Genomic DNA, 24011 nt, shown 5'->3' on the forward strand with positions numbered 1-24011 from the left:
TTAGATCATCAACAAAGTAACATCCTACAAAGAAGAAACCCACATATGCTTACATATATGATGTACTAAACCAAGTGACAAAATAGATATATGTCAAATACACTAATAGACACAAATATCTCATTTCATACTCCTGTCTTAGATCATCCACAAAGCAATATCCTATAAAGAAGCAAAGACAACAATTCAAATCATAGATATCAACTGAAATACACCATTGATAAGTAATTCTGGACTTCTAAAATAAACTAAGTCTATCCAGCCATAGATGATAAATAAAACAAATTAATAAATGAACCCTACAAAATTTTCCACCGCGGACCATGGCGGTACCAAAGATAATACCAAGCATGAACATAAAGAAAAAGAAAACAACATAAATAGCACAATGAGAAAAGGTTAACTGAGAGAGAAGGGGAATCAGAACAAGCTACTTATCTAAGGTTAGAGAGACCACTCATTTGTAGGACAAAAACCTCTCATTGTTGTCCATGATTCATTCCATTTCCAAACCAAATTTTTTACAAAAAAAGAGAAATCAAAACAACACTGAACATTCACATGCGTCACAAATATCCACAATCCTCTACACTCCATACTCATTTACAAATAAATCAAAACATCATTCAGTCATATTCCTTAATCAATACACCCTTTACACTATGTTATACACATCATCCATCCAAGATTCCAATGTCCACTCTGTATCAAACTTAATCCTTCTCTGTTGAAGAAAGTATATGATATGATAACACATCCATTCATTCATTCATAAAATATCACCACATCTCACCAAATCTCTATTGAACTTCATATTAACACTGTAACACACTTTATATATTATGCTCTTTCTTGCCAAGGCAATACAACATGAAGCACCTGAATTCCCAGCTGCAACAGGATTTTGTCAAAAAAAGAATTGTAAATTTTTTTTAAGGATCATCTTTGATGTCTTGTTGTCTTTTTTTTAATAGCATAGATATATGAATAAATTTCATGGGGGAGCACTTAGATATACAGTAATTAAGACTAGTGCACAACATTATATGTGTGGCTATTTGTAATTTCTTTTTTTTCAATTATAGGAAGAGCATGAACTCATGGACTAAAGTCATTTCTTCAAATCACTTATTCTCCACATGATGATGGTTACCAATGGAGGAAGTATGGGTAGAAGAACATCTAGAAAACCAAACTCTCAAGGTTTGGTTAGAATATATATATATATACATATATGCCTATCAAGCCCTTCAAAACAGAAATAAGCATCCATATATATATATATATAATATTGTATATCATGCTTCATATATAGAGGTTCTTATTTAGATAGCTAATACAAAATTTTATTTAACAAAAATTAGTCATTAACATATTTTTTTTAAGGGAAATCTAATTGATGGTGTGTATTAATTTGCAGAAGCTATTATAGATGCACTTACAAAAATCAAAGATGTCAAGCAACCAAGCAGGTTTTTAATGAGATAGCCAATACAAAATTTTGTTTAATAAAAATTAGTCATTAACATATGTTCTTTACGGAAAAACTAATTGATGGTGCGTATTAATTTGCAGAAGCTATTATAGATGCACTTACAAAAATCAAGGATGTCAAGCAACCAAGCAGGTTAAAAGGAAGGTCTGTGATATTGACCAACCTTTGTTGTAGGTCACTTACACTGGTCATCATAACCAACAAGAAAAATAACCTTATCACCCAATCACAAGACACAGACGCATTCTACATCTCCAACAGCTTCAACTACAAAGAAATCCCCAAATTGGAAGAAAAAGTTATTAAACAACTATAGTCAAATCCAAAGAACATCTGCCGATAAAAGGTTACAATTGTTAATTTGTTGGTAATAACTTTAGTTTTGTCTATAGAAAGTTTTTTGCATCTTTCATAACATTAGTTATAACAAATAGATGCATAAGTAGATCATATTTCTAGACTTATCCATGCTACAAAACCAAACGGTATATGAAATCTTAAGATGATTCCAAAATCATGTAATATCTGTCTACAAGAGCCACTCTATATTTTCAGTTACACTAAGCTAAGTCTATAACCTATTCTAACGAGGTATATCTAGTAGCAAAAGTAACAATATAAAAAAATACCTATTCTTTAAGATAAGGCACAGTATCAAATTCATTATCCACCATTTCACTGTTCAAGAACCCTCAACTATCTGAAGACTGAGGCTCAGAAAGGAGAGCATCCCCATTCGTATGCATGTCACCTAAAATTTCTGCTGCCATTGTTTTGGATGAGAGATCCTGGGTCATGTTTACAACTATAAAGCAATATAGCAAGACCCTTGGAGCCATCTAAAACACACTCAAACTAAATAGAAGAGAAAGTGAAAGACAACTATTCCACAAAGAAAAAGACAAATAGCAACTAGCACTCACAATTCCATAGTACCGCCAGAGTTTGTATGCTTTAGAGCCTCATTATAGTCTTGCTCATGCATGTATATGATTCCTGCAACAGGCCACAACCCACAGGATCGGATTGCTTGCTATGGCTGCATCACTAAACCACTCTCGGATGCTTGAAATTGCAGTATCCTTTAGGATAAGAAACAATAGGCAAAACCTCATAAAAGAAAAATACTATAGAACATTTATAAAAGAATTACGAAAGACAAATTATGATAGACTAAAGTAGCAAAAGAATGAATGGCGATAACACCATAGGTAAAAAAAAACGGGAAACATACAATTACCAATGACAAGGAAACATGCAAAGAAAAATTCAATGATATTAATTATATCGTAGAATACCCAAGTATAGTCCCTGTATTATACCCAAAGTGTCCTTTTAGTCCCTCTAATATTTTTTGTCCCTGTAGGATACCTGTATTTTTCATTTTCGTGTCAAACAAGTCTCTCTCCCTAACGCCTATTTGATTTTCCGTCTGTGAGGATGACGTGGAAATTTTTATGAGTAAAAAATTGTTATAACACCCACTTTAGTCCCTCTATTAGTGTAAACTGACCCTTTAGTCCCCTTATTATTTTTCGTCCTTAAGAAGTACCTCTAATTGGGGACTAAAGGGTCATTTTGAAATAATAGAGAGACTAAACTGGGTATTATACCTAAAAAATTAATTAAAAAAAGGGACTTTGTAAGGGCAAAAATAATAGGAAGACTAAAGGGTCATTTCAAAATAATAGAGGGACTAAACTAGGAATTACACCTTAATTTTTTATGTATAATACCCGAATTGGTCCCTCTACTTTTCTCTCTTCATTTTTTGTCCCTCTACTCAAAAATGCTGCCAAGTAGTCCATATACTCTTGAAAATGGTTCTACTTAATCCCTTCTACTCTAAAATAGATCAATTATTGGTTGTATTTTCAAGAGTAGAGGGACTAGATGGGAAAAGATTAATGGTATAGGGACTAAATTGAGTCATTTTTAAGAGTAGATGGATTAGTGGGCACATTTCTGAGTTGAGGGACCAAAAGGGAAGAGAGAGAAAAGTAGAGGGACCAATTCAGGTATTATACCAATTTTTACTCATGAAAAATGCCACGTCAAACTCGCAGAAAGAAAATCAAAGGTATAATACCTGAATTGATCCCTCTACTTTTCTTTCTCTTCCCTTTTGGTCCTTCTACTCAGAAATGCTTCCAAGTAGTCCCTCTACTTTTCAAAATGGTTCTACTTAGTCCCTTCTACTCTAAAATAGGCCAATTATTAGCTGTATTTTTCAACAGTAAAGGGACTAGAGGGAAGAGATTAAGGGTAGAGGGACTAAATTGGGTCATTTTCAAGAGTAGAGGGATTAGTGAGGGCGCATTTCTGAGTAAAGGGACCAAAAGGGAAGAGAGAGAAATGTAGAGGGACTAATTCGGGTATTATACCGAAAATCAAACGGCCGTTAGGGGGAGGGACTCATTTGACATGAAATGAAAATTACAGGGATCCTACAGGAACAAAAAATATTCGAGGGACTAAAAGGGCACTTTGGGTATAATACAGGGACTAAACTGAGTATTATACCTAATTATATTAAGCAAAATGTGCATAGTTAAAAAAAATGAGAAGGAGCTACACATATCATGATAAATTATTAAGGTTAAGCAAGAGAATTTGAATTAGTTCACATTAACCAGCTCTAATCAAATATTGGCAACTCATTCTCTAAATGCCTTATTATTGTATAATTCCTGAATTGATCCCTCTACTTTTCTCTCTTCCCTTTTGGTCTCTTTACTCAGAAATGCTCCCTACTAATTTCTCTACTCTTGAAAATGGTTCTACTTAGTCCCTTCTACTCTAAAATGGACAAATTATTAGTTGTATTTTCAACAGTAGAGGGACTAGATGAGAAGAGATTAAGGGTAGAGAGACTAAGTTTGGTCATTTTCAAGAGTAGAGGGACCAAAAGGGAAGAGAGAAAAAAATAGAGTGACCAATTTAGGTATTAAATCTTAAATAATACTTCATTTAGAGGCATTCAATAGTTTGTTGGCAGTTACCAATAGCAAGTACATCAACACTATATACACTCTATACAATTAGATTTGATAAAGTAAGTGGAAACACCATGCTAATCAAAAGATCTACAACTTTGATCAAGTTTACAATAGAATGGGGCAATGGCAAAATTTTAGGGGTTGAATGAACCAATTCATTTTACATTTGACAACCAGCTTGAGCAAAACTAAATCAAAGGACAACTAAAGAAGAGTAAGTGTACATGGTAATGAAGAATTCCATCAAAAATCTCATTAAGTGTCAAACATCTTAAAAATTTATTCCAGAATTTGCACGTTATGATGCAGTAAAAACAGTGCATGATGAACAACTACAGAGGGCACATGCAATCCTTTTGGACAAGAGAGATTAGGGGGGTCATGCTTACAACTATAAATCAAGGTAGCAAGACCCTTGGAGCCATACAAAAACACCAAGCCCTTTTGACCTTTCCTCCATGGCAGCTATAACATTAGGCCTATGCTTTTTAATTAACTCCTAGAGTTTTTGTTTCATTCACAGCTTGATAACCCATGCAAGCAGTTAGGACAAGTTGGCTGTTGTCAAAGATAGAACCAACAAGAGATTGCAATAATGTAACAACATCTCCAACATCCTTAGTAGTCACTAATGCAGGCTTTCATTTGAAAATGTATAATAATGAAAAATCATAAAACCTATCAGCCCTTTATCTAGCCAACAAATGTTATCCAACAAAAAAATTAATAAAAAAATGACTTAAAGAAGATAAACATCCCGCATCAATAATGTATTTACACCCCATATAAAAAGCCACATAAAAACCATCTTGATTGTGTGCCCGCAAGTGTACGGGATTGCCAAGTAATACCCTGTGAGTGACACAGGGGTCGTAGTATTCCACGGGGCTAAGGAGCTCCTATTACTCCTCCATCACTTATTTTCTAACCTTAAAGACTCCAACATGTTCTTACTCTAGTACGTGCAATAACGTAATTAAGAATACAAGTATAGCAGTCCCACAACAAGCAAGAAAATCACAAGAGCAATAATGATAAGAACAGGCCTAGGGATGAGGATTCCCAAGAGGGATTCATCATGATGTACGGATGCATAAGAATAGATGACATGGGTGATTTAGGCCGACGGACCTCAACAATAGTTCAACCCCAATTTCTCGGTAGTCAAACCCTAATCCCATACAAATGATGACAAGGATTTCTCCTTAGTCATATTCCTATGATTGCATTAAGCACATGGAGATCGCAAAATAAAGATGCACTTAACCTAAGTTCATCCTCATGGTTCGGAGGGGCAACCTACATCCAATTTCTCGGCATGTTGGTCAAGGATCTCCCCTTTTAGCTCAATGATGATCTAGTACACGTGTGTAGGTCATGTCTACGTATACAACTCAAATAAGAACTAAGGATTTCTCCATATTATAGTTCTAGGCATGAAACAACATGAGCTAAACCACAAATCACACCAATGCATTCCAAATAAAAGTGAAGCATCCAAAATACATGATGAACCCCCCAAGGTTCACCTACATCCTGTGGCCTTGGGGGGTCTAGTGTGCCATCATACAAATAAATGTCTCAAACACAACAAAAGCAAGAAGTAAATGCATAAATGGCACTCCCTAGTCCGAATGATGAAGAGGAGGGAGAATGCCGGCTGAATGACGCTTCTTCTAGCCCTAAAGGTGCCGAATGCTTCTCCTCCCTTGATGATGAAGCTTCCCCTTGAAGTTCAAGCCCTTGATCTTCCCAAGCTTCAAGCCAAATGTCCCAAGAATATGATGTCTTTGTTTCTCTCCTTCCTCCCAAGTGGTGGCTGCCAAGAACCCCCAAAGTCTCTCCCCAAAAGTCCTCTTTTCTTTCCCCAAAAATGCCCTTTTTATCCCTCCTCAGTACTCCAAGATCCATCAATCCCGAGGTGGTATACTGGCTCAATGAGGACCTCATTGAGCTCCTCATTGACACTGTTCGGGGCAAGAAAACTCCTCATATGCACTCCAAATAGTATCCATACTGGCTCAACGAGCACCTCATTGAGCCAGTATGCCTTCAATCAATTAACTTCCTTTGTGCTACAGTGATCATCCCGGGCTCTATACCGGGCAGCATTGAGGCCGTACGCCATGATTCAAATTCTGTCTTGAAAACTATGCAGGTGCTATAGTGGCAGCTACAGTGATTATACTACAGTACTCCATCTACAGTCTTTTGCTACAGGGAATACGCTACAGTACTGTGACATGGTTTTCTTCTCTTTTTCACCCAAATTGTATCTTCGTGCCCTCCATGGCGTTCCCGTGCCCTGCAAAGCAAATAATACATGATTAAGCACAAAACGGGCATCAATTCTTATACAAATACATGCTAGAAGTGACAAATACATATACAGAAATATGTACATTTAGACACTTATCAAATATCCCCACACCTAAGCATTTGCTTGTCCCCAAGCAAACACATCATGAAAAACAAAGATAAAGATAAGTGGCTAAATGTATTACCTCCGGCTCAAATAAATACAAGACTCTACAAGCATTGGAAAATGATAACAGATAATGAGTTACAAACATTAAGCACAAAAGAAAGATCCTGTCTCACCTCTTATATGTCTGTGCCATGTGTGTGAATCTCGTATTTCATCTGCCCTGAATTGGTCTAGCCTACTAACTTCAATCAGTACAGCTCTAGATGCTAATCACTCTACTGGTAAGAGTACTAAGTCTTAAAATGCTAATTGCTGCTCCAATGAACAAGTAAGATCTTTCGAAGTCTTGAACTCGAATTGACTCCCTATTCTTCTCAAAAGCCTCTAGTAGGTAGCCAAAAAGATCACTAGGGTTTTTATTTTTATTTCATTTCATTTTTTTCTTTCTTTTTCGAGTCCGACTAACATAGACTGCACCAAAAAATCATTTGGAAGGGTGCACATGCTGGTTAGGCACAAGAGGCACCCAACTACTCAATTACAGTCTACATAGACGCATTCATGCTTCATTAGCAGAGGAATACTGACATAGACTCATTTTTTTTCATCATTTTCTTTTTCACATTCATCCTAGATCATGTCTCCAGACTACTCTACATGCCACAAAACTGGGGCTAGCTCAACAAGACTCAGAAGTTCTTAAGAGTTCATTGAATGAAAGAACTTAGTACTCTAAGACCAAATACTCAAAGTTGTGTGTTAAGCATTCAAGAGATATAGAGTAGTCATGTTGGCTATTCCCAAGGCATCAACACAAGATTCAGTACACAAGACAATACTAGAGGTGAAACAAGATTCAATAGAGTAGAACAACAAGTATTTAACTCAAATCGATCACTAAACCATGCTAGAAGAGTCTTACAATAACGAACAAGCCATCGTGGGTACACTAGCATGTAAATAATCACCCTAATACATACAATACACCCATCCCCACACCTAGTATTGTACATTGTCCCCAATGTACACTAATCATTAAAAACATAATAATATATGCAATGAAACAATAGAGGAGGGTGGAACGAACTTCCCCGGTTATTCTTGTGCATCCGCCGAGATGTGACCCAAACAAAAGGTGTTGCAAGCGTTGCATGTCGGGTCCGGCTTCCATGAAATATGGGAAGGCTCACCAAGCTCCCTTAATGCCCTGCACGGCATAAAGGGGCATCATCATTCCAAACAAAAATTAAGATTGCAAAAATAAATAATAGGGAGTAGTCCAAACACACAAGTACTAGATAAAGAGTAGCAAATTTGTACACAATGTTGGTAGGGTGTCCCCTCCCCAACTTATTCAAAGCAAACAAACACACTTGCATCAAAAGTAAAGCAAAGAAATAAACTAAAGAAGTAAAGCAAATGTCCATGCTCAAATGTCCAACTAGTCATCACAAGATGTTGAAGATGTGGTTGTCTTGGTGTGCTTCGAAATTGCTTAAAACCTCCAAAGTAAGTTGGTGAAAGGTAGGATCATCAATTGAGAATAGATTCACCAAAAACCATGTGAAAGTAATTCCTTGAATTGTTCATGCGTCCCAAATATTTCCAAAATACCCTATTCTATGTGATGAAGTGTGCCACATGGTTTGGTCTTCGAAACTTCACACTTCGCCTTATGATAAGCATGCTTAAAGTGTGGTTCTTCGGGGTTGGCATTGTGTTTCTTGGATGTATGGAGGCAAATTTCTTGACTTGTGGCATTCATACATCAATAAAAATTCAAATAAGATTGAAAGGAATCAAAAAGCATGTATCATATGGCATGAGAAAGGCTAAAACATGAAAAATATGAAGTGAATAGTATCCATTACGGGTCTCAATGAGGAGCTCATTAAGACAGTATGGATACTATTCATTTTGCAAGAGTTTCCCCCAAATCATGAATTCAAAAAACAATTTATGCAAAAATTCAAGATCATACAAAGACATGATGTTCATACCATAAAATACAAGCTAAAATCTTGAAACATCCACACACAAGCTCAAGAAAGCAAGAAGAAAAGAAAAGAAAAGATTTCATCAACCAAGCTTCATACCAACTAAGATCTTGAAAACACTTGAGTGGATCTTGAAGAGAAGCACTAGATCTACTTCCCAAAGAGATTTGGAGATGATTTAGAGCATAATCTAGCGAGATCCGGCCATGGAGAGAGAGCTCATGGAGGCTAGGGCTCGGTTGGAGAAGAAGAACAATGAAGAGATGAGAAAAGGGGCCAAGTTCACATGCAAAACAAGGGGTCATACGGCCTCAATGAGGAGCTCATTGAGGTCGTATGCCCTAGTATAATGTTGCTGGAATTTCTTGAGGACCTCAATGAGGAGCTCACTGAGGCCATGAAAGGTAGAGAAAAGTTACTGGATGGTCTTGAGGACCTCAATGAGGAGCTCATTGAGGCCGTGAGAGGTAGTGTAAACTTTCTGGAATTTATTGAGGACCTCAATGAGCAGCTCATTTAGGCCGTATGGCTTCTAAAATCAGATTTTAAAGTCATCCTAGCTTCTCCAAACACATGGCCATGGCTAAAATATGTTCTAAAATCATCTCTGACATAAAATAATGGTTCAAATGCTCGATCTAATGCATGAAATGATGATCAAATCAAGTGTTACTCCACAATAAAAATTAAGTAAACAACCACATGAACAATGATCATGATGAACAAAATAGTTAGGACATGGACTTATTCAAATTCACAACTCTAAGAAAATACGAAAAGTTATAAGAACATGAACATGACCACAAAGAACAAACAAATATGAAAATAAAACTCCGAATGCTTAGGTTGCCTCCCAAGAAGCGCTTGTTTAACGTGATGAGCCTGACGTACCTTCTCACTTACCTTACGGGGTTTCAAATAATTTGAAATTTCCCCCGGTCATCTTTGAATTGTTGTTGTTAAAATAAAGCTTCAACCTTTGTCCATTCACCTTAAAAGTACCATTTTTGGGGTGAGTCACCTCGACTGCTCCGTGTGGGTAAACTTGAGTGACCGTGTATGGACCTAACCATCGTGACTTAAGTTTTCCCGGGAATAGCTTCAACCTTGAGTTGAATAGTAACACTTGATCCCCTTCTTGAAATTGTTTAGGATGCTTGATATGCCTATTGTAATACTCTTTCACTCTTTCTTTGTAAAGTTTGGAATTTTCGTATGCCATGGCGCGCCATTCATCTAACTCATTTAATTGAAGCTTCCTCTTCTCACCTGCAAGTGTGGAATCAAAATTTAGAAATTTAATGGCCCAATAAGCTTTGTGTTCAAGTTCTACAGGTAAGTGACAGGCTTTCCCATAAACTAGTCTGTATGGAGTGGTTCCAATAGGAGTCTTGTATGCTGTTCTGTATGCCCATAGAGCGTCATCCAAGTGTTCCACCCAATCTCTTCTATTCTGAGTGACATTTTTCTCCAAGATTCTTTTTAAATCTCTGTTGGAAACTTCCACTTGTCCACTTGTTTGTGGGTGATATGGCGTTGCTAGTTTGTTGTAAACATGGTAGCGCTTTAGGATTTTTACAAACTGAGCATTGCAAAAGTGTGTGCCTCGATTGCTAATGATTGCCCGTGGTGTTCCAAACCTGGAGAAAAGCTTCTTCAAAAATTTGACCACAGCCCTTGCATTACTTGTTGGTAGGGCCTGAGCTTCCACCGACGTAGACATGTAATCGACAGCTACAAGGATGAACTTACAACCATGTGAACTTGGGAATGGTCCCATGAAGTCGATCCCCCACACATCAAAAATTTCACAAGCTTGGTTCCAATTCTAAGGCATCTCATCTCGGCGAGAAATGTTGCCTACCCTCTGACACCGATCACATGCTTGTATGAACTTGTGGGTGTCTTGAAAATAATGATGGCCAGTAGAATCCTGCATCGAGAATCTTCTTTGCGGTGTGGTTTGCATTGTAGTGACCACCAGTTGGTCCTGAATGGCAGCGCTTCAAGATACTCATACCTTCAGTCCGTGACACACATCTGCGAACAACCTGATCTGAACAGATTCTGAAAAGATAAGGGTCTTCCCACACATAATGCTTCAAATATGGAAAAAATTTCTTTCGTTGTTGAAATGTGAACCATTTTGGGATGACACCTCCAACTAAATAGTTAGCAAATTCAGCAAACCAAGGTGGTTCAAGCTCTTTTACTGCCTGAATGCTGAATAAATGTTCTTCAGGGAACGAATCATTGATATTGTTTTCCTCCAAAGTATCGAGATTGGGATTCTATAGCCGGGATAAATGATCTGCTGTAAGGTTTTCGGCCCTCATCTTGTTTTAATCTCCAAATCAAACTCCTGGGGCAATAGGACCCATCTAATCAAGCATGGCTTGGCATCAGACTTATTGAGCATATACCGCAAAGCAGAATGATCAGTGTATACCACCACCTTGGATAGAACCAAATATGATCAAAATTTATCAAATGCAAAGACGACGGCAAGCAACTCTTTTTCCGTTGTGGTATAATTCTCTTGAGCATTTGTCAATGTTTTACTGGCATAGTATATAGGATGGAAATGTTTGTCTCTTCGCTGTCCAAGGACTGCACCCACTGCAAAATCACTTGCATCACACATTAATTCAAATGGAGAATTCCAATCTGTAGCTACCATTATGGGTGCCTGAGTGAGTTTTTCCTTGAGCATGAAAAAGGCTTTCATACAGTTATCGTCAAACTTGAATGGTACATCTTTCTCCAACAATTTTGTTAAAGGTCTAGCAATTTTGGCGAAGTCCTTGATGAATCTTCTATAAAAGCCTGCATGTCCAAGAAAACTCCTGATAGCCTTTACTGAAGTTGGAGGAGGTAGTTTCTCTATAATGGAGATTTTTGCCCTGTCTACCTCAATTCCCTCTTTGGAAATTTTGTGACTCAGAACTATTCCTTCTTGAACCATGAAATGGCATTTCTCCCAACTCAGCACAAGATTGGTTTCTTCGCAACGTGTAAGAACATGCTCAAGATTCTTAAGACATAACTCAAATGAGTCACCAAACACAGAAAAATCATCCATGAACACCTCCATGAAATCTTCCACCATATCCTCAAAAATTGCTAGCATGCATCTCTGAAAAGTAGCAGGGGCGTTACAAAGGCCAAATGGCATTCGGCGATATGCAAATGTTGCATAAGGGCATGTGAATGTAGTTTTTCCTTGGTCTTCTGGTGCAATGGGAATTTGAAAGTAACTTGAAAAGCCATCCAGAAAACAATAGTATGAATGCCCGGCAAGCCTCTCAAGCATCTGATCGATGAATGGTAGTGGGAAATGGTCCTTTCGGGTGGCATCGTTCAATTTTCTGTAGTCAATGCAGACACGTCATCCTGTAATCGTTCGCGTAGGAATTAACTCATTTTTCTCATTAGTGATTACGGTCATCCTCCCTTCTTCGGTACAACTTGCACTGGGCTTACCCACTCATTGTCAGAGATAGGATAAATAATTCCTGCATCAAGGAGTTTGATGACTTCAACCTTCACTACTTCCTTCATGTTCGGATTTAGTCTTCTCTGTAGTAAGACTGATGGCCTATGATCATCCTCCATCAATATTTTGTGAGTGCAGAACGAAGGATTTATCCCCTTGATATCGGCTATCTTCCAAGCAATCGCTTTTTTATGCTTTTTCAAGACATTTACCAAATCATTCTTTTGTTTCATCTTGAGGTTTGATGCAATGATGACAGGGAATTGAGTCCCTTCCCCAAGGAAAGCGTATTCGAGGTGGTCAGGTAACTTCTTCAATTCCAATTCAGGTGCTTCTTCAGTTGAAGGTCGTAGATTTCTATTCAGCAGTACCTCGCTATGCTCTGGTTCATCTTCATTCGTAGATACTGAGCTTTCATCTAAATTCTCATTGATGTTATACACAGGTTGCACAATATCCTCAATGGTTCCCCCTTGATCGTTGCAAGTGTCATGTACTGGTACTGACTGGTATGCTTGCAGTTTTTCTATGTCTTGTGTAGTTAGATCAGTGGAAATATTGACATCTTCTCTTGTGGGATTTCTACCATAATTCATGAAATCTGTAAGCATAGTTTTCCACTCATTATTTTCAGCTACTATATTATAACCTTCCCATGGCTTGAATTGGCATCCTGTACTGTCTTGTATATGGAATAAATAAAATATAGGTGGTATCCAATCCTTCCATATATCAACCATGGCATGTTCATTCCCTTGTGTAATTTTCACCTCTGCCATAATGAATCTTCTTCCAGCACGGTACCTTACAAAGTCAATAAAGATAAAGAAGGTTAAGATCAAAAAGAAGTAAGACAAAAGAAAAGAAGAAATGAAAGAAAACAAAAATATTAGAGCAATAAGCTAGAAGTTTCCTAGAATTCCTTAAGTTCCCCAGCAACGGCGCCAAAAATTTGATTGTGTGCCCTCAAGTGTACGGGATCGCCAAGTAATACCCTGTGAGTAACACAGGGGTCGTAGTATTCCATGGGGCTAATGATAAGAACAGGCCTAGGGATGAGGATTCCCAAGAGGGATTCATCATGATGTACGGATGCATAAGAATAGATGACATGGGTGATTTAGGCCGACGGACCTCAACAATAGTTCAACCCCAATTTCTCGGTAGTCAAACCCTAATCCCATACAAATGATGACAACGATTTCTTCTTAGTCATATTCCAATGATTGCATTAAGCACATGGAGATCGCGAAATAAAGATGCACTTAACCTAAGTTCATCCTCATGGTTCGGAGGGGCAACCTACATTCAATTTCTCGGCATGTTGGTCAAGGATCTCCCCTTTTAGTTCAATGATGATCTAGTACACATGTGTAGGTCACGTCTACGTATACAACTCAAATAAGAACTAAGGATTTCTCCATATTATAGTTCTAGGCATGAAACAACATGAGCTAAACCACAAATAACACCAATGCATTCCAAATAAAAGTGAAGCATCCAAAATACATGATGAACACCCCAAGGTTCACCTACATCCTGTGGCCTTGGGGGTCTAGTGTCCCATCATACAAATAAATGTCTCAAACAAAACAAAAGCAAGAAGTAAATGCATAAATGGCACTCCCTAGTCCGAATGATGAAGAGGAGGGAGAATGCCGGCCGAATGATGCTTCTTCTAGCCCTAAAGGTGGCGAATGCTTCTCCTCCCTTGATGATGAAGCTTCCCCTTGAAGTTCAAGCCCTTGATATTCCCAAGCTTCAAACCAAATGTCCCAAGAATATGATGTCTTTGTTTCTCTCCTTCCTCCCAAGTGGTGGCTGCCAAGAACCCCCAAAGTCTCTCCCCAAAAGTCATCTTTCCTTTCCCCAAAAATGCCCTTTTTATCCCTCCTCATTACTCCAAGATCCATCAATCCCGAGGTGGTATACTGGCTCAATGAGGACCTCATTGAGCTCCTTATTGACACTGTTCGGGGCAAGAAAACTCCTCATATGCACTCCAAATAGTATCCATACTGGCTCAACGAGCACCTCATTGAGCCAGTATGCCTTCAATCAATTAACTTCTTTTGTGCTACAGTGATCATCCCGGGCTCTATACCGGGCAGCATTGAGGCCGTATGCCATGATTCGAATTCTGTCTTGAAAACTCTGCTGGTGCTATAGTGGCAGCTACAGTAATTTTACTACAATGCCGATGCCACAGTACAACTGCTACAGTACTCCAATCTACAGTCTTTCGCTACAGGGGATATGCTACAGTACTGCGATCTGGTTTTCTTCTCTTTTTCACCCAAATTGTATCTTCGTGCCTTCCATGGCGTTCCCATGCCCTGTAAAGCAAATAATACACGATTAAGCACAAAACGGGCATCAATTCTTATACAAATACATGCTAGAAGCGACAAATACATATACAGAAATATGTACATTTAGACACTTATCACATCTTAAGCGGGAGTGCTTTAGATATGCAGATGACTAAATGAATAGGAAATATAGTTTTAAAAAACACCAGCATACAAGCGACATATCAAGTGTAACCACCATAGTCAATAATGCTCAATTTTTAAAGATTGGGAAATCAAAAATTTCAAATTAATTAAAAAAAGTGGTTGAACGATACTAGGTCCTAGAGATTAGAATAAACTCCCTTTGAAAGATACCAAGTTCTAGAGCTAACAAACCCCTGATTTTGATAGGCAATAAGCTCCAAAAAAAAGGAGAAGTAGATACCTGAAGTCCAAAATACCAACAATGAATAAGTACATCAAAATGGAAAAAGTTTATTGTAATAAGATCAAGATTTGTTTAGTGATATGAACCCCCTTTAGAAGACACCAAATTTTAGAACTAAGATACCTTAAATTTCAATAAAACACAAGCTCTAAAAACCAACTTTTGCCTCACACACAACTAGAAACCAAAAGTTCAAAAACATCAATAATAAATACATCAAAATAGAGAACAATTTACAGTAATGAGATCACATTTTGTTCAGTGATATGGAAACCTCCAATGGAAGATACTAGGTTCAAAAGAAAGGGAGTTCCAACTGTAAACAAGCACCATGAACCAATTTCAACAACTACAAATTAAAAGTGCCAACAACATACGGATCAAATTAGAAAAAACATATCACTGAGATAAATGTAATGATTTGTATAGATATCAAACCAACTCTGGAACAATAAAAACTCTCTGCCAGATTTTAAGTTAACCTACTTTTGCTTTATTGATAAGTATAAACCTGGAATTTGAACATTCAAAAAATAAATATAACAAAAATATGAAAAGAACTCATGGTGAAAACATGCTTTAATTAGTGGTATATAAACTTTCTCTGCCAATAACAAACTCCAAATCCTACTATTTATGAGAATCTTCAGAAGTTTGATCCTTGGAGATGGCAAGTAAGTGATTAGCATTGTTGATATGAAATCCATATTTTAATCATATCCAGGCTCTCCCTTGGTTTGTACTCTAGACCTGTATGACCAGCATCATGTATAAATAAAGACAAATAACCACCTCTGCATTAGCATCTATTTTGGTTTTCTTTTTTACTACTCCAAAGTTCTTATCATCAAAATTTTATTGTATGCCATACCTTTATAGTAATGAATGTGAGATTGTGGGCATATGGTCTCATGTATCTGAAGAATTTTAATCCAAACAACAACATCAGTCTACAAATAGAGATATGTGCATGATCAATAAAACTTATTACTAGTCCTGTTAATTCCGATCAAGCCCGATAACCGTGGCTTATGAGCTTATGCTGGTATTTTTTTTACACTGTTGGAAGATCATAGGATCACAGCACATAATCGTTGCATCTAATCCATTCCGGCATAATCCCCTGCTTTATATAAATGGCAAGTGAGCAACATATATCAGAAATGATACATATATCAGATTCCCTTTGATGTACCTTCTGGATGTGAAAGCATCTTTCATGGCATCGGTATTTTCCCAAATGTAGGACAAATAGTGAGAGTAAGACTGAAATCAGAATTATGTTCAGTTAGTTTCTTAACAAGAGGCTATCTGCTCTTAGACAACATAAAGAATTCTCTAAAACACTAAAAATTCAGTAATTAAGTAGTTGTTAAAGCATGAAAGATCTCAAGAGCATGAAACTCACTGTGCATTTAAGAGGGGGAACAGGTGGTGGGATGATAAGCTCTTCATGCTCATCCCTTGAGAAATCTCCTTTCTCCGGCCAAGTTCCTTGGGTTTGGACATGTTCGTGGACATTTGGGCTCCAAAATATGGAGGTCATGAATTTCATTAATGAACTGCAAGGTCAAGAGGTGTGACAACTTCAAGCTTTCATGTGGAATTATCTGTAGCGTATTTAGTGAAGTATGAATAACAAAACCTTATTCACAATTTGAAGCTTCTCAGCACACAAAAGTATTGGTAGGACTTTCATAATCCTCTCCTTCACAAGAAATAATGGTGGACTGCAAAATTAAAAATAGTTTGATGCAAGATATAATGTTCTTCTCTTCATCAAATCTTTTATATATACCGATTGACAATGGCCATATATACCAGAGCAAAGCTAATTAGCATAGAACATCAAGACCTTAACACTAGAACTGGATTTTAATGTAGGAAAAGAAATGCATCACCTCATATAACTCATCAAAAATTATCCCAATATTATGAGCATATGGGATGCAAGAATTCAAATTGATTGCTTCTTCAGTTCCTAGGTTGCCAATCAAATATCCCTGAAACAATAACATCATTGTCATACTAGAAGAGGTTATTGATGTTTTGAAGGTGTAGGAAAACAAATGAAGGATATAGTTAGAATCTTTTAAGACTAAATTTATTATCACTACCTTGAGATTCAGAGGAGGTAGAGTCCCAGATTGAATGCTTGAATATCAATAGCATCACATTTTAGATAGAACAAACAACATAAATATCAACTAGAAAAACTGGTTTGAGATGTGATAGGTTACCTTGTGATATCAGGTGAGTGATGAATGGGACAACCTTGCCAACATTTGAATCACCAGCAATATACAGAGGATGGCAGAGGAACTGATGGTGATCAATTAGCCACTGTAAATCACAACACAAAGTTTGATTTTTAGTTACTATTTAGAGCATTCAATCAAATGCAAAAGAAGATGATGAGGATCATGTGATTAAATACCTTTTTGAGAAACTTGTACACTCTAACAGGAGAGTCTAAGAAGATCGATCACATTTGAGACCTGAAAAATAAAAATCATAAAATTTTTACAGAATGAAAACGATCATGAAAATTGTCAACAAATCTGAAAAACAGATCACCTTAGTCCAAGAGAAAGAATGATGCACAAGTGCTATTAACATGATGTAACATGATGTAAAATTATAAAATAATTACAAACATAACATTCATGCATAATATATTCCAAACATTACCAACTAGAAACCAACCGATGTCTGTCAATGTTGTTGACATACGCAACAACGTTGTTCACCTGCTGCTGCTACTACTAAGAAGTCTCCCAGTAAATCTAGTCTTGAATCAGAACCATTAAACCCAAACGCTAGATCAGGGTCTGGACATCCTGGTGGGTAGTACTATATTGTGCTGCCAACATCACCTGCTACATTGAACACCTCCAGACACACACATCCTTTCTCAATAACCCGAGATTAGTTAATGCACTAAATTTGAACTTGAAAATTTTTGTGCACTTCTTTCATCTTATCAACTTAAGCATTTCGGTAGAGTTAAACCCAAATAATGCATTTGACTACATATTTAACAAAATATCATAGCATTGCAAAAAAAAAAAGAATCTCACTGACAAATGTTTTATTAAGGTTCTCATAGAATTGAAAAACGTTTCGGCAAATCAAACCTCCAAGAACACAGCATGTGGTATATACATCTTCTTGACAGGGAAGATGACTCAAAATCAAGAACAAAGCACCCACTAAGCATCACTGTGATATTTTTTTTAGTACAATTTGTTCGTGGAACCAAATATGCATGATGCCATCAGAAAGATGATTTCTAAGATATTGTGAGAAAAGTTAAGCAATGCAACAAACTCAGAAATGTGAAATTTAATCATTCTGAATGAACTTTGATAACCTTGCAGTTGGAAACATGGTTTCCTAAGATTCTTATAATTAATAACCTTACACTTCTACAAAAATAAGACTCGGGATACATTATCCCAATTGATAAGGATATGCAACTTTAGTGCCTTCAATGCACACATTTTAAATGTAATGGAACATAAAGTTAAAAATAAATAGAAAAATAAAACAGAAAATGAACTCAACAAAACCAGGAACCAAACTAGCCATTATATTCACTGATGCTAAATGAACATGAGAAAAAGGTTTAACAAGCTTTCAAATATGCAAATGTGCACCATTTATTGAAATTTTAACAAGCTTGAAAATAAGTGGATAGATGCTATCATTGGCAAAAAAGTAAGGGCTTCCCATAGTTACCTTCTGACATGTTTCCTAATGAAATTCCACCTTATTGGGTGCCTGTGAGGGATTTTAAAAATGAGGTGTATCTATTAATTATTTCATTATGTGGAAAGTCATACAGGAATTTATCTATGCCTATTCATCAATGCACAACACTAAACTAAAGGTAGTTAAAACTTTAAAAGACACTAATCCAATAAGCACCACTTGTAATACAACTAATGAGAGGTTGTAATTTGTAATTTCATTAATTAATGAATGGTTTTTTTATTTAAATAGATATCTCATTAGTAAAGTGGTGTGTCTCAATAATGAAATAGTGTGTCTCTTTAATGAAGTAGTTCATTGAAGTGGCATGTTATTTTGAATAACACTCATTATGGAAGTGATGTGTCTCTTTTCTAAACACCACTTAATTCCTATAAAAATAATCTCCTACCATCATTGAAGTCGATGAATAAAAAACAAATTCTTCACAAGTTTATTTCTTTGTTCTTCGAGTGCACAAAAGATAAAAGCAAACTTTCACATTGTAGAAGCCATTGATGTCTTTGCTTGAGTTTGGAAGTGCAAACCATACTAAAGGGTCTTCATTGTATCCTAAAGGAAATTCACCATTCAATTTACTTTGCATCAAAGGTTTGAAATTAGGTGGAGGCGAATTAAGCCTAAAGGAAAGTGTTTCCCACGCCTTAAAGACGTGTGCACTATTTTCTTTCTTATCTCTTCTTCTTTATTCCTCAAAGAACCACCCCCACCAACAGTGCCTTCTGAATATATAGGTAACCTCCAAAATTTTCATCTAAACCTTCTCCAAAAAGCACGATCTTTACACCCAATGACTTAATCTTGCGTGACATTAAAAACATTGGTGTGCTTTCCCTAATAGTTGTCACATCATAAGTTTCAATGTGATAAATGACTTCTTCAAGTGCATCAATATCCTCCTGAAATTAAAAGTGAAAAACAAGCTATGAAAAACATAAATCATAATAATAATAATAATAATAATAATAATAATAATAATAATAATAATAATAATAATAATAATAATAATAATAAAAAGAAGAAGAAGATGGATGGCCATTCTTATAGTCAAACATATAACACTTCTAACTCATCAACAAAATTTAGAATATATCACTTGCACTGTGAAGTGAAATTCATGATGAATGGTACCAAGATAATCTGTGACTTCCCTAGCATTTTTTAGATCAGGAGAGCCCTCAGCACAATTCACAAGTATTATATTTTTTTAAGAAAATTAAGTCACTAATGGAAAATTGGCAAGTAGTTCTAACACTAGAAAAGGGTACAAAATGGCTCTAGGTGAGATTAAAAACTATAATTTCTTAGATATACCCAATATCATGCACATGCACCATTCCATTTATATGAACTAGATCATCCAATATCTCATCTCTGTAGATGCTATATTACTTTATACATGCCCTTTTCAGTTGGAAATCACATACCTAAACATGACCAAATCAATAAATTCAACTTGTACATAAAAGGAATGTAAACTATAAGATGTTAAGGGAGTATCGCTTGCCTAGCCTTTATATAATTTTTTCCCGATTGAGCTGACATCCATTACGGTAATTCATTACAAGCAAATAATCTCTGTTCCTTAACTGTATGTAAAATTTTCATTTCATAGAGCTCCTCCCTTTAGTGTAAAATACCAAGTAATCCATGGGAATCAAAATTTACTAGTCGCATTATGAACTAATAGGAGCTATTGTTTTTACAAGAAATTTCTTGCTAACCTCCCTGCCAAAGGTTTTCTCCTTTCTTAAAAAAAAAAAAATCTAATTCAATATAGAAATCGTCTCTCTAAACAAGGAATTTATGGGTGCAGTGCTTCTACCAAATTTTCATGCAGTAAATTGCAGCAAGCCTAGCTTAGGCATAATGCAACCTATCCCTAAATATTACACAAGGGCATCCCCAAGAATATGGAGTAGTTGAGAAAAGTAATTTCAAAAACACACCCTAGAATCCAGTGACATGACAATCAAATTTAAATAATTACCATCATCGGTTTATACACAAGTAGGTTTACCAGAAATAATTCTAGGAATGAATAGTGTATAACTTTTATGTTGTCATGGAAAGAAATTTTTTATTGAAGGATCAAAGAAATTGGAAATGAAGAAACAGTGGCTCTATAGGTTTGCTGGAGATGTCATTGCCATAGAGTAACTTCAAAGACACCTTCTTATGGATGAAGAAGAATTCAGTTAATGCACAAGACTAAACAAAAATCAACCTTCAAACCAACACAGAATGTATGTAATTGAGATCCCCACTGAATGACGCTTTTAACCTCAAACAAATACCGTGATTCAACATCAGCAATAAGTGAAGAATCAAGACCACCGGACATGAGTGTTGAGAATGTCAAGCTGCTGCTAAGAACTAAAGAAGCTAAGGAAAAGTTGACAATTCACAAAGACGGCCTACTGTATACGTGCATGGTCGAGGATGGCGCTGAATGGATGTTCTGTTTCTTCTATTCTTACTTTATATTTTGTCTACTTTGTCAATTGTTTAGTTGGCAAGGCTTTTGTTGCCTTTATATTATGTTAACTCTGTAGTGTTTCAAGCATGTTTAATAGATTACCAGCTTCAGTAACTTCTTTATCCAAAGACTGAAAACGTGGAGAGAGTGTGGACCCCACTCCTTGATTAGATCCTAGCCGCTAGTTTTGAACTTAGTTTTTTTTTATTCTTTTTATTGTAACTTTTCAGTTAACTTTTAATTGAAACCCTACTCACTTCTTCTTCGACAGCCCCACACTCTTCGCCTCCTCATGTTTTGATAGTATCGTTTAAGAAAAGTGAGATCTAGCATCTCTCCTTGGTTCAATGTGATTCTGGCGACGAAGGTGAGGAACTCACCTCTGTTGGTGCTTGATTGCAGTGGTTGAGGTAAGGTTCTGATTTGTTTTTGTCTTTTCCTTCTTATGTTAAGGATTGGGTTTATTTGATGATAAAATTAAGAAATTCCTAACGCATAGCAGAAACCCCTCTTCAATTTTAGAGGTCTTAGATGCCGAATTTGGAGGATAATAGAATAAGAAACTTGTAGAGATTGACATTGTATAAATACCTGCATAATTTCAAAATTTTTGGAGTAGTATTCTATAAATTATAAATTTTTAGACACAGGTGACGCGGACAGGATTTCTGTTCAACCCTTAAAAATTTTTGATTGATTTCATAATTTCTAAGTTCTGATTTAGATTTATATTTATTTAATAAAGTTATAGAGGACAATTTTATCTTTGACTCTACAAAATTTCAGAATTGTTTGCCATGTAAAGTGTAAGATATGATCAGATTTCTATAGGTGTGCTCATTAATATTTTTGCAGAAACTATAAAGATTTCTTAGACAATTTGATGGTCTTCTACATGGAATTTGGAGAATATTAATATAAAAAAGTTATATAATTTGATATCTTCTTGATACCTATAAAATTTTAGATTCTTTGGATGAGTCTTTTAAAAGTTATAGCATTATTTGTGTAGTTGTGTTTCTCGTGGTCTTAGATGTTGTATCTAGTATAGCATAAAATAAGAAAGTGAGGTATTACTGAGTTATCTGACTGGACGTAAAATATTATTTCTATTGAAATTTTATATTGAGAGATATTCTTATTTGAAAGGGATACGTTTGAATTACAAGCCTGCAGAAATAGTTGGACATTCAATTGAATGTTATAAATTGTGTAGTGCTCTAAGTTGTGTGAATTTCGGATATGTCATAATGTTAAGTGTCTATTTTTCCCAAAATTTTTAAATTTGTGATTTGGAAAAGTTCATGTGAAGTTATGATGGTTTTTAGTACTCATTGATCATGTTGGAATTATTGATATGGCTTTTGGAGTGGGTAATTACTATCGTACTCTCGCAATAATCAATATTTGGGAGTGTAAAAGTAATAGTTTGAAGTTTTTGCATTTGTACCCTTCTAAACATCATTTTTTTATACTATTTCTTGTTAGTCTCGACTTGTTATTTGAAAGCTAATAGGATTTCTTCCCAAATATATGGCATGCCAAAGATGTAAGGTTTTGGAGTATTTTTGGGCGTTAATAAGGTAAGTATCCCACATATAAATCCTATTATATGTATATACTTGAAAGTTCTAGTTTTGTGAACTTTTGTAATTTTTGAAAAAAAAAATACTGATTATTTTGATTTATATTTTGAATTATTTATTTATTATTTTTTTCAGAATTACTTTAAATTATTTGAAACTTTGGAGTTAGTGATATTTATATTTTGGATTAGAATTATCAGAAAGGTTGGAATATTTATTTAAATTTAGATTATTTAAGTTCTAAAGTTTAGACAGCTTATCTAAATATGAATTACTTCAATTCTGAATTTCAGATATCTTTTAGTTAATCTCTGATTAATTATTATTAATATTTTTTAAAAATTATTTCATGTTTGGATTAAAATAACTGGTTTATTTTGCTATGATAAAAATGAGATCACGCAACTGCAAATAACTTGCATTTTGCCCAATATGAATTTTATAATTTATTCTTTTGTGAATTTGAAATATTTTGGCGCAGTAATCGTAGTCCCCAAACTAACTTTGTAATAATCCTGTCACTGGGGTTAAACAATGACCGTGTCGACATGTACTCTGATATAGAAACTATAGTTTCCCATCACTTTTTGTCGTTGAAAAAGGCCTATGATAAATCTGGCTCTGGGTCACCAAGGGTAAAAATTTGAGTTCTGATAATTCTGGCTCGGGTCACCGAGAGTTAATATATGAGTTCTGTTATTTTATGGCAATAGTTGTTTAAGGACCTATATGCTTGGTTTTGACATCTGTGTTTATTTGAAATAAATTTGATTTCTGATTTTGATTTTGATAATTTATGATTTTTGTAAATGATCCCTATAATTTTTTTAGTGGGTGCTTACTAGGTTGTCAAGCTCATAATCCGTTGTTTAATTTTTTTCAGATCAGGAGCTTAATAGATCACTGCTTCAGAATCGGGTTTTGAGGCCTTTCACGCCTACTGGATCTTGATCTTGTAGGTGTGCTGCCATTTGTCGGTGCACCAGGTCTGGCGAGCCGGGTTCAGGGCGTGAAA

At 35.8% G+C, this 24011-nt stretch overlaps 2 pseudogenes; both read right to left on the bottom strand.

The window, feature by feature from the left end:
- Positions 1–11210: 11210 nt before the first annotated feature.
- On the bottom strand, positions 11211–16703 carry LOC120268586 (annotated as a pseudogene).
- A 316-nt stretch (positions 16704–17019) lies between these two features.
- LOC120268587 overlaps positions 17020–24011 on the bottom strand; it is a 45154-nt pseudogene continuing 38162 nt past the window's right edge.

Source organism: Dioscorea cayenensis, chromosome 9 (assembly GCF_009730915.1).
Source record: "Dioscorea cayenensis subsp. rotundata cultivar TDr96_F1 chromosome 9, TDr96_F1_v2_PseudoChromosome.rev07_lg8_w22 25.fasta, whole genome shotgun sequence".
In the NCBI taxonomy this organism is placed as follows: domain Eukaryota; kingdom Viridiplantae; phylum Streptophyta; class Magnoliopsida; order Dioscoreales; family Dioscoreaceae; genus Dioscorea; species Dioscorea cayenensis.